Source organism: Bactrocera tryoni, unplaced genomic scaffold (genome assembly GCF_016617805.1).
Source record: "Bactrocera tryoni isolate S06 unplaced genomic scaffold, CSIRO_BtryS06_freeze2 scaffold_25, whole genome shotgun sequence".
Lineage (NCBI taxonomy): Eukaryota > Metazoa > Arthropoda > Insecta > Diptera > Tephritidae > Bactrocera > Bactrocera tryoni.
This window is the reverse complement of record NW_024395977.1, coordinates 4,729,118-4,741,337: the sequence shown is the minus strand read 5'-3', so window position 1 is coordinate 4,741,337 and position 12,220 is coordinate 4,729,118. Positions and strand designations below refer to the sequence as shown.

At 34.9% G+C, this 12,220-nt stretch overlaps 1 long non-coding RNA gene across 1 annotated transcript; it reads left to right on the top strand.

The window, feature by feature from the left end:
• Positions 1 to 2,190: 2,190 nt before the first annotated feature.
• Positions 2,191 to 2,957, top strand: LOC120780653. Its single transcript, XR_005705944.1, has 2 exons — positions 2,191 to 2,718; positions 2,774 to 2,957. It is a non-coding gene; the product is annotated as an uncharacterized LOC120780653 (long non-coding RNA).
• The last annotated feature ends 9,263 nt before the right edge of the window (positions 2,958 to 12,220 follow it).

The following is a 12,220-nucleotide window of genomic DNA, read 5'->3' as shown; positions in this document are numbered from 1 at the left end:
AAAACTTCCAAATTTGGCTAAAAGTACGAATTCGCTGTTTCATCTCATTCCTCTTCCTATGAATAATACGAAAGTAATTAAAACAAGTAAGGAAGGGCTAAGTTCGGGTGTCACCGAACATTTTATACTCTCGCATGATAAAGTGATAATCGAGATACCGTTATTAGCAACTTTATTGCGAGAATATAAAAATGATGCCCTCTGAGTTACATGAAAACATCTGAGAGATTTACTGATATTTTCGGTGAAAAATTAGGTTAGGTTAGGTTAGGCACTGAATTCTTCTTGTTCGATATAAGGGACCTTGAAAAGTTATAGTCCGAGCACGACAATTTTTCCATAAGGGATACCTCAGCTCAAATACCGTACTTGTGTAAAGTTTTATTCCGCTATCATCATTGGCATGAGGCGTGGTTGTGAACCGATTTCACCCATATTTCGTACATGTTATCAGGGTGTTAAGAAAATATTATATACCGAATTTCATTGAAATCGGTAAAGTAGTTCCTGAGATATGGTTTTTGGTCCATAAGTGGGCAATGTCACGCCCATTTTCAATTTTTAAAAAAAGCATGGGTGCAGCTTCCTTCTGCCATTTCTTCCGTAAAATTTAATGTTTCTGACGTATTTTGTTAGTCGGTTAACGCACTTTTAGGGATTTTCAACATAACCTTTGTATGGGTGGTGGGCGTGGTTATTATCCGATTTCTTCCATTTTTGAACTATTTATGGATATGCCTTAAGAAAACGACTCTGTAGAGTTTGGTTGACATAACTATAGTAGTTTCCGAGATATATACAAAAAACTTAGTAGGGGGCGGGGCCACGCCCACTTTTCCAAAAAAATTACGTCCAAATATGCCCCTCCCTAATGCGATCCTTTGTGCCAAATTTCACTTTAATATCTTTATTTATGGCTTAGTTATGACACTTTATAGGTTTTCGGTTTCCGCCATTTTGTGGGCGCGGCAGTGGGCCGATTTTGCCCATCTTCGAACTTAACCTTCTTATGGAGCCAAGGAATACGTGTACTAAGTTTCATTATGATATCTCAATTTTTAATCACTTTGGTATATATAACCCTATATCTGACTCTTTTAGTTTTAGGACTTACAAACAACCGTTATGTGAACAAAACTATAATAGTCTCCTTAGCAACTTTGTTGCGAGAGTATAACAAAACCATACGGAGGTTACAATAACCACGAGCTCCAATACTTAACAGAGATTTGCCCAAAAATTGAGAACGTGTATTACTGCAAGAGGTCAAATGACTTCGAAATCACCAATAATTCAATTTGTATCGCTAGAATCTAGAGTAATAAAACACCAATATGTCCTGTGAACGATGTGGGGCCCACATCGAATATATTCCAACCGGAAGATAATTATATAATAGTTATCAACGTAAAGGGACTACCGATAACCTCTGATTGTGGGCAAAACTTCACAATTGAAGGAGCCTCCCTTCTCCACTACACGAATTGTTCCGTCACGATAGCGGGAACAACATATAAAGACAACCCTTCAGTCCATTGGGACACAATCTTCGTAGCACCACCAAATCTAGAGAAAGTGCAAATAACAACAATAACAGAGACTTTAAGCCTAGAGAAGATCAAAGATTACAGTTTCATCAACAAAAATGATATTACGAGATTAAAAAAGGATGCAATTCAAAGGAGAAACATAATAACGATAACAACATTGATACTCATCACCTTAACTATCACTTGTGTAACTCTGTTATGGAAAAACCCCAGAATTCGGTATTATCCTAAGCCCACTGAAGCCGCTCTGTCTCCACCAACTTCGTTGTGGCCATCGCTCTACTCTAAGGGGGGAGGAGTTATATCGTCACATCAACCCCCACCAAAACCCAGAATAGAATAATAAGAACATATCATTAAATTTATTTTATTATTTGAGGCATTGCAACAACTGTAATTAATATCTACTTCCTGTTATCAACTTTTGTGCAATTAATGTTGTTTTAATTTTTACTGACTCATCAAATTTATTTTACTTGCTTGACTTCATAAGACACCAATAGAATAGTAAGAACATGTCATTAAATTTGTTTTATTATTTAAAACATTGCAAAAGTTGTAATTAATACTTACTTGCAAAAATTGTAATTAATACTTACTTCCTGTTATCAACTTTTGTGCAATTATTATTGTTTTAATTTTACTGACTCATCAAATTTATTTTACTTGCTTGACTTCGTGTGGAATTGGTTTGAAAAATAAAAATCATTATTGGTGTAACCTTCGAAGAAATAAGGTGTTTAAAGTGTTTTATTTGAACGGAAGAAAGTTTGAGCAACATAACTCGGGCGAGCGGTTTATTGAATATTTCAACGATAAGGTGGTATTGGCAAAACAACTATAGCTGGGAGAAGAGGAGTTGGTCGAATACATAATCGACGGCATACCTGATTATTGGCTACGCAACCAAGCGTATATGCAGTGCTACACAACAAAGGCACAATCACTCCAAGCATTTTCCAAAATTGAAACTGGGCCAAAACCGATTGCGCCGGCTCAGTCGCAGATTCAAGAAAGAAGATGTTACAACTGCAGCAGTCTCGGACACCTAGCAGCAGAATGCCGTAAACCAAAGCGAGAGATGGGTACGTGTTATGGGTGTGGCAGTCGAAATCATCAAATTGCAACATGTCCAGAGAAGAAAACTGTCCACGCAGTTAATGAATATGTAAGATTATTTCATTTTGTTATAAAAGATTATACAAATATTTCATTTTCACTAGAATGTCTGATCGACTCGGGTATCCCAATCAGCTTCATAAAAAAATCTTGCGTTGCAGAAAATTTCAAATTGGAGTTTTTATCAAATGTGAATTCTTTTTATTTTGGTTTAAATAATACGAGAATTGTAACTTATGGAAAGTTTTTGTGTTGTATTAAAATAAATAATGAATTATTTGAATTAAATTTTGTAGTAGTTGATGATTGCACTATGTATTATGAGGCTGTATTGGGAAGAGATTTTTTGAGAATTTGTAATTTTAAGTTATTCAGAGCTGAAAAAAAATTGTTGTGATGTAGGTATGACGAAAAGTCGGCAGGACCTTAAAACCGAACTAAAGTATAAATGTAAAAAAGATAGTCACGATAACGAAGATATATATTTAAAGAATATATACATATGTAAACGACAAAGGCAATGTGAAAGAAAACTGTAAAATGGTAATTAAAGATTCAATTCAAGTGACCAAAAATTGCAAAGAAGAAAATTTTGAGAAACAACTTTTATTGATGGCTAACGTTGTTAATGAAGAATTAAATGTCAAAATTGGCTCGAATATAACTATAACGATATCGAAAAATTTAATGAAATTTTAAGTAAGTATTATATAAAACCAAAGCGCGCGGGTGAACCTAAAATTAAAAGTGAGATGAAGTTGGCCGTTGACAATGTAAAAACTTTCAACTGTCCTCCAAGACGTTTGTCCTATTCGGAAAAAAAAGAATTACAAAAATTGTTGGATGAGTTTTTGGAAAAGAAAATAATTAGGCCGAGTGAGTCAGAATATGTGTCACCAATTGTACTAGTGCGTAAAAAGACAGGCCACATTAGAATGTGTGTTGACTATCGGTCACTTAATAAGGTCACAGCAAAGGACAATTACCCTATTCCCTTGATAGATGACCTGTTATATAGAGTAGCAAATAAAAAGTTGTTCACAAAACTCGATCTAAAGAACGGATTTTTCCATGTATTTATGAAAGAAAATTCAATTAAATATACATACTTCGTTCATAACACCTTTAGGGCAATTCGAATTTTTTCGAATGCCATTTGGGTTAAAAAATGCACCATCTACATTTCAACGTTTTGTAAATAAGATTTTTCTAGATATGGTGAAAGAAAATAAAGTGATAAAATATTTAGATGACATAATGATAGCTACATAAACTGCGGAAGAACATTTAGGAATATTAGTAGTATTAGTACAAAAGATTGGTCGAGAACAAGTTGGAGTTACGAATTGATAAGTGTGAATTTTTGCTGCAAGAAGTAAAATATTTAGGGTACACCATTTCACAGCTAGGGGTTAAAGCGGATGAAAAGGGTTTAGAGGCGATTAGAAATTTTCCAATTCCAACTAAAGTTCATTCTGTACAAAGTTTTTTGGCTTTGTGTTCCTATTTCAGACGATTTGTAAAGAATTTTTCGATTATTGCTAAGCCGTTGTATGATTTAACTCGTAAGGACAACAAATTTCAGTTTGGAGCTAAAGAGCTACAAAGTTTTGAAGAGCTCAAACAAAAGTTATTGGAAGCACCGATATTAGCGATTTATGATCCCTTGGATGAAACAGAACTACATTGTGATGCAAGTGCAGTAGGATTTGGTTCAATTCTGATGCAAAAGAAAGTGTACGGGAAAATGCATCCCATATTTTATTTTCTAAAAGAACACGTGAGACGGAAGCGAAATATCATGGCTTTGAACTAGAAACGTTATCCATTATCTATGCACCCAAGCGATTTAGGGTTTACCTTCAAGGGTTAAAATTTAAAATAATTACTGATTGTAATTCATTAACTATGACACTAAATAAAAAAGAATTGAATCCTAGAATAGCGAGGTGGGCAATAGAGCTTCAAAATTATGATTACAGTTTAGAGCACAGATCAGGTACACGCATGCAACATGTTGACGCTTTAAGTCGCAGTAATGATATTTTACTGGTGGAGTCCAACACTTTTGAAGAAAATTTAATCATATGTCAGGCAAAAGATGAGAAATTAAAGGAACTGCGAGGCATTTTGCAAAAATGTGAACATAATTTATACGAGATGAGGAATGGGGTTATATATCGAAAAGTAAATAATGGAAGGATCCTTTTTTGTGTTCCTGAAGCAATGGAAAGGCATGTACTATTTAAGTATCACGATGAAATGGGTCACACAGGTGTTCATAAAACAGTGGATCTTATTTCAAAAAATTATGGGTTTGCTAAGATGAGAGAAAAAGCAGCTAGCCACATACAAAATTGCTTAAAATGTATAGTTTTTTCGTCGAAACATGGGAAAGAAGAGGGTTTCTTGCATAATATTCCCAAAAATGAGAATCCGTTTGAAATTATACATGTAGATCATTACGGTCCTGTAGATAGTTCAAGGCTAAAGAAGCACATTTTTGTAGTAATGGACGCCTGTACAGAATTTACTCGCTTATATACTACAAAAACAACTAATGCAAAAGAAGTGATTACTTCACTCAAAGTGTAAACACAATGGCTACGACAGACTGCAGCGGCACGACAGTGAACTGAAAACGTCGTTGTTCATCTTACTACATGTACATTTTGAGAAGCAACAACAACACAATGGCCGGCATGTACACAAAACAACGCAGTTGTCCATTTTGTATGTACACAATTTCGTTGTGGTCATACTAATACCTTTCACTTCAATGAAATTTTAATATTTTGTTCAAAGTGAAATTTTTTATGCAAAAAATAAGTAAATAGATCAATATTTTTGCTTTAAATTATCAATTGTTATTACAAATGATATAATAAAGCTATAATATAGCTATTTTATGCTTTTATTTATAAAATAACATCAAGTTTGTTAGAGCTGTGAATAATTTTACATTTTACATATTAGTGGCATCACCACTCTACCTCCTCTTTCTATCTTCCATTCAACTGTCAACTCTACTGTCGTCGTACTGTCGTTGGCAAAAATAGGAGGATATTGAAGTTAGCGAGAACGACAACTGTCGGCCTGCAGTTGTGTAGTCGTGCAGCTGTCAAAATAACACTGCCCATAAGAACGTGTGTATTTTAATATTTGACAGATGTAGTTTGCAGTCTGTCGTAGCCATTGTGTTTACACTTTGAAAGATTACTTTCGAGCGTATAGTAGACCAAAAGTAGTAATTTCTGACAGTGGTAGTTGTTTCACGTCAAACGAGTTTACAAACTTTTTAGAAGAGGAAAACGTTCAACATATAAAGATAGCTACTGGTTCTCCACAGGCTAATGGACAGGTAGAAAGAGTGAACCGGAGCCTAGGTCCGATGATAGCCAAGCTGTGTGACACAGAAAAAGGAATTTATTGGGATAATGTGATTGAAACTGTTGAATATGCGCTAAATAATAGCATTCATAGAACAATTAAAGATTAATTTGGTAGTAAGCAACGAGGAAAGGGTGTAGATCCGCTAGGAGAAAATTTAATAAATGATAAGGAAAATTAAATACAACAAAGTCACAACGAAATACGGTCACAAGCCAAAGAAAACGAAAAGCGGTTACAGTCCTATAACGAGGACTATGTCAATAAAAAACGACGGGCAGCGCACAAGTACAATCCAGGTGATTACGTTATGATAAAAAATTTTTACTCAACGGCGGGAGTGTCTAGAAAGTTATTGCCAAAATTTAAGGGGCCGTAACGACAGATATGTATTGGAGGATGTTGAAGGTTTTCAACAGTCCAGAATTCCTTATAAGGGAGTTTGGGCTGTTGGAAATATACGACCTTGGTTTGGCTTATACACTAAGACATAAATGCGCTTGAGATCAGGAGATCTCATGGTCAGGACGGCCGAATTGTAGTAATAAGTACTATGTGTATCATAATACATCCTAACTTTAAGTTATTCTAATTGTACTTATATATAAAGGAGTAAACCATTGACGGGTTAATTTAAATACAAAGAGTAAACCATTGAAGGGTTAATGTAGATATGTCCCGTTAACTAAAGATTCGTTATCAGTTATTGTTGATTCTCTTTTAAAGTTTATTTGTATTCATTTAAATACATTCTTGGTTGTCATTGTGTTGACACATTGTATATTCATGTTTCACAAGTTCATGTGTCCATTTGAAAGATATGTAAGTAAATACATAGCATGTAAGCAGAGAAAATGAATGTACGTTAGAATGAGTATATGTAACCGTCTTCGGTGAAAAAGCTGCTAGGACAGTGCAGTTTGAGAAATAAAAGTGAAAAGACTTGGCATCCTAAAGTACTGTCAACTATTTTGGATTTCATGAAAAAACTACTATCTGCTCGTACGTTCCAAAGAAAAACAAAGCTGTAATACTTCTTAGTACGATGCACTATGATTTTGAAAATTCTCATGCAGCTCACAAGAAACCAGAAATGATTTTTTTCATAATCAAACAAAAGCTGGCGTTGACACCAGGGATCAAATGTGTTCGAGGTACTCCACCCAACAGCGAACGTGTAGATGGCCGCTGGCTTTCTTTTTCAACATCCTCGACATTGCAGGTGTAGCTGCTTATGTCATCTACTCGTACTATGAGAATAACAGCATGCTTCACAAGAAAACAAACAGACGAAGACTTTCCTTCGACATTTGTCAGAAGAATTAGCAATGCCGATGATCGAAGAGCGAGCCACGAATCAGCAAATAATGCGAAACCACTCTACCAAAATCGCAGTCAAAAGTTTCTTTGAAAGGCCAATAGTAGAGGTGGTACCCAGGAATGACCAACGTCGAGACGCCACTAGGAGAAGGGCTGTTGTTGGATCTTGTTACATTTGTAACGAGCAGCCTATTCGCGAACGCCGAAAGACACGGAAATCCTGCGTTGAGTGCGATAAGCCCGTATGTGACCAGCATTCGGTGAACATTTCTAAATGTTTACATTGTGATGAGTGATTTTTAGTTTTTTTTAGTTATAACCTGAACAGGGTATATTAAGTTTGTCACGAAGTTTGTAACACCCAGAAGGAATCGTCGGGGACCCTATAAAGTATATATATAAACGATCAGTATGTCGAGCTGAGTCGATTTACCCATGTCCGTCTGTCTGTATATATACGAACTAGTCTCTCAGTTTTTCAGATATCGTTTTGAAATTTTGCAAACGTCATTTTCTCTTCAAGAAGCTGCTCGTTTGTCGGAACGGCCGATATCGCACAACTATAACATATAGCTGCCATACAAACTGAACGATCGGAATCAAACGCTTGTATGGAAAACTTTCACATTTGACAAGATATATTCACGAAATTTGGCATATATTATTTTCTGAGGCAACAATGTAATCTCCGCAGAAATTGTTCAGATCGGTTAACTATAGCATATAGCTGCCATACAAACTGAACGATCGGAATCAAGTTCTTGTATGGACCACTTTCACATTTGACAAGATATATTCACGAAATTTGATATATGTTATTTTCTAAGGCAACAATGTAATCTCTAAAAAACTTGTTTAGAACGGATTACTATAACATATAGCTTCCATACAAATTGAACACATAGTTACTAACAGAAATGTACCTGTGAACGGTATTTAGCTTCGGTGCAACCGAAGTTAACGTTTTTTCTTGTTTTTTAATTAATTCTTAAAATTTAGTTATTCAAATTTACTTGTTCAAATTATTACTTATATTTCACTGTGCAAAAAGCAAAAAAAACATGCATTTTTTGTAACTTCATGTCGCAAAATAAAATTATTATTATTATTATATACAGTATATTTTATCAAAAAAAAATTAAAAATGAACATAATCTTCTTATATATAAAAATGAAACCGTTTTCGTTGTCACGGCATCACGCATGAATGGCTGAACCGATTTGGCTGATTTTTTTTGTTGTATTTGTTATTATTAGGAGAAGGTTCTTATGTAAGAAAAAATTACGAAAGTTGCCTGAAAACCCCTAAAAGCAGCCCTTTTCTTTTTTTCCATACAAACGTTTTATTTTGTATATACATACATACATATGTACATATGTAAGTAAAAATAATTTTTTGTTTGTTAGTAACGCTCCAAAAAGTGACTTTTCATACAATTCGTTTTTGTTTTGTTTTACAATATTTTGATTTGTAAATATTTGAATCGCTCAATTTCGGTCGCTTGCTTTTTTATTCCGGCTATTTAAAAGAAAAATTATTAAAAATTATTCAGTGAAAACTTTATGTGTGTTTCAAACGAAGTGATCAATTACAGATTGAAATTTGTTACGAAGCAACGAAGACATCGCGCTAATATCGGTCGGCGTTCTTTTTGCCATCAACGTATGGTATGGGACGGTGGATAGTGGTTCCACCAGATCAAATTGATGAAATCATTTCTGCGGAAATTCCTGATGCAGAGAAAGATCCAGTATTAAACGAAGTGATGAAAACCAATATGGTTCATGGACCTTGCGGACACCACAATCCCAATTCGGTTTGTATGTCTAACAATAAATGCACGAAACACTATCCACTTGCTTTTCTTTCGGAATCGCAAACTGGAAATGATGGATATCCACTCTATCGTCATAGCTCATCAGACGACCATACAACTTAGAGTAGTGAATTTCGAAGTTGACAACATATGGACCGTACTATATTATCCACTGTTGTCTAAATCACATTCAAAACTCATATCAATGTTTAGTATTGCAGTTTGGTGTAATCTATAAAATACGTTTGTAAGTACGTCACCAAAGGAACCAATATGGCGGTTATTGGTCTTGAACGATACGGTCGATACGTGAGTTGCAATAAAGCGCTTTGTAGGGTATTTACTTTTGCAATTCAAGAACGTTTTTCGACTGTTGTGCGTCTCGCAGTTCATTTGGAGAATGGCTAAAGAGTGTTTTTCAACCCAGAGAATACAGTACAGCCAGCGGAAACACTTCCAACAACATTGACATTGACATTGACGAGTTTTTTCTCAACTTGCATCAGTGATTCGTTTGCGAACACATTGCTCTATTCGGAAATGCCTTGATATTGTACATGGAATGCATCGACGAAGAAATAGTTACACAGAAAGCAAGGCCAACCAGCAGATTGACATCCAGGTGTGTTCTCTACTAATTCCTTAGGACGAATTTACAAAATCCACCCGAAAAACGACGATTGCTAATACCTTCAATTGCTATTAATAAATGTACGTCGTTCAGTTTGATTTGAGTCATTGCGCACACTTTTCGCGATGGTCATTTCGACATATCAGCCTTCAAATCCGCGTCAATTATGTAACACGAACAAGAGTACATTGCCGAAGACATTTTACATCGTATTCGTTAAGAATTGGAAATAGGCAAATTTCGGATCCAGTGGTTTGATATCAATTCCACCTCCCTTTTGTCAATTGACTTCAACGAAATATGAACTCATCACGAATGTTTATGCCAAATTGGCCAAATTATCGTAACTACGATTGCATGGGTGCGCGCCAATTATGCGTGGCGTTTTCTCGAGTTGGAAAACCATCTTCTCTGTACATTTACGCACCGGAATAGAAACCATAAAATGTTGCTTATCAAACTGCGTTATATCGAAAAAAATTTAGAAAAATCGAAAATAAATGATTTTTAACACAACGTAAATTCAACTTTTTTTTCATTTCAAAACACATAATTTCAGGCAGGACAACGCATGCGTTGTCACGGCATCACGCGTGAATGGCTAAACCGATTTGGCTGATTTTTTTTTGTAGTTTTCTAATACTCTGTACAAGGTTCTTATGGAAAAAAAGATTAAAAAAATCTCTCAGAAAGTTTGAAAAATATACATTTCATTTTGCATATTTTAAAAAACGCGCGTAACGAATGTTAACGTAATTCAATTTAAATGTCAACGTCATTCCATTAAAAAAAAAACAAGTAAGGAAGGGCTAAGTTCGGGAGTCAACGAACATTTTATACTCTCGCATGATAAAGTGATAATCGAGATTTCATTATCCGTCATTAACATATTTTTTTATTTTGCTGTAAAATAAATTAAGATTACATCAATTTGTGTACTTTGAGTATTGAATTGTATTTTAATTTCCTAATCTATATATATAAAAAGAAGTTACATTTCCTTGGTAATCTTATAACTCAAGAACCGCGGAATCGATTGACACAAAAATTTTAGAGTTCGTTCCTCTCTATAAGGAGGTGGTTTGTGTGAAGTTTGTTTGGAATCGGTGCAGCCGTTCCTGAATTTGACATTTTTTGTGAGTAAATACACTGTACCAAAATCAAGTATTTTCAATACGATTTATCAATTTTACATCGTGCTCTCATTGCGTACAGAATATTAATTTGCTGTCATTGGAATTCAGTTGACAGTTTTCTTATGTGCTTTGAGTTCTTTTATATCTTGCTCTCATTTTGAACAAACATACTTTTGGTGAGTGTTAACCATGTGTTTCTTTTTTAATTGTATTTTAATTGCTTCATTTTTATATATATAGTTCAATTGCCAAGCGTTACTTAATTTTCACAATTTTAATTTGATATCGGTGAGTGTTTTCTTTATTTGCACAATTGAGGTTATGTCCAGTGTGAGTGTATGTGAATTCATATTTCCACGCACACACATTGAAGTTTGAATTAAATGTATAATTTTTTCTAGAAATAATTTTCAATGTATTGCTTTTACATTCAATTAGTCATACACTGTACTGAAAGAATGCCACGTTCAAGACGACCAAACATTGGCAGACGTTCACGTCAATCAAATGCTACAGCGTTAAATCGATGATCACAAAGTGAAGAAGATCGTGTTCGACGAAATGAAATGGAAACACAACGACACAGACGGAGAACTCACTTGGATAAGAGTGAAGCACCAAGAAACCGTCGTGGGCGTACGTCCGTTTATGATATACGTCAAATGGAACACGCGGCTTTCAATTACGATGCCACCATTGATTACAGCATGTATGCCTACATTGGCCAGATGAATATAGAATGTACATATACATTGCAAAGCATTTAAATTCATAAACGAAACGCCTGGCATGTGTTGTGCTGGTGGGAAAGTCAAATTACCGGTGCTAGAACTTCCGCCAGAACCTTTGCATTCATTGGTTTTGGTAATTCGCCAACGTCAAAGCATTTCCTCTTAAATATTCAAAAATACAATTCATGCTTTCAAATGACATCTTTTGGAGCTACAAATATCATAAAAGATGGATTTATGCCGACGTTTAAGGTGATTTCTTCGTGTGGAATTAGCAATATCATTTTTAATTTATGTGCCGTCCCTGTGTTCGATGTTTTTAGAAATTAAGATCCGTTATCATCTATATATATTTCTCGACCGTTACCGATTCAAGGTCAATTATACCATAAGGCTGGGTCTTTGCTACCATTCCCAGATGATGATCATAAATTTTTGCAAATATATTTCATTGATGGTGAGAATCGTGAATTAAATAAGCGCTGTGCAATTTCGACGAATACGAGAAGATCAATCGTGAATGAAT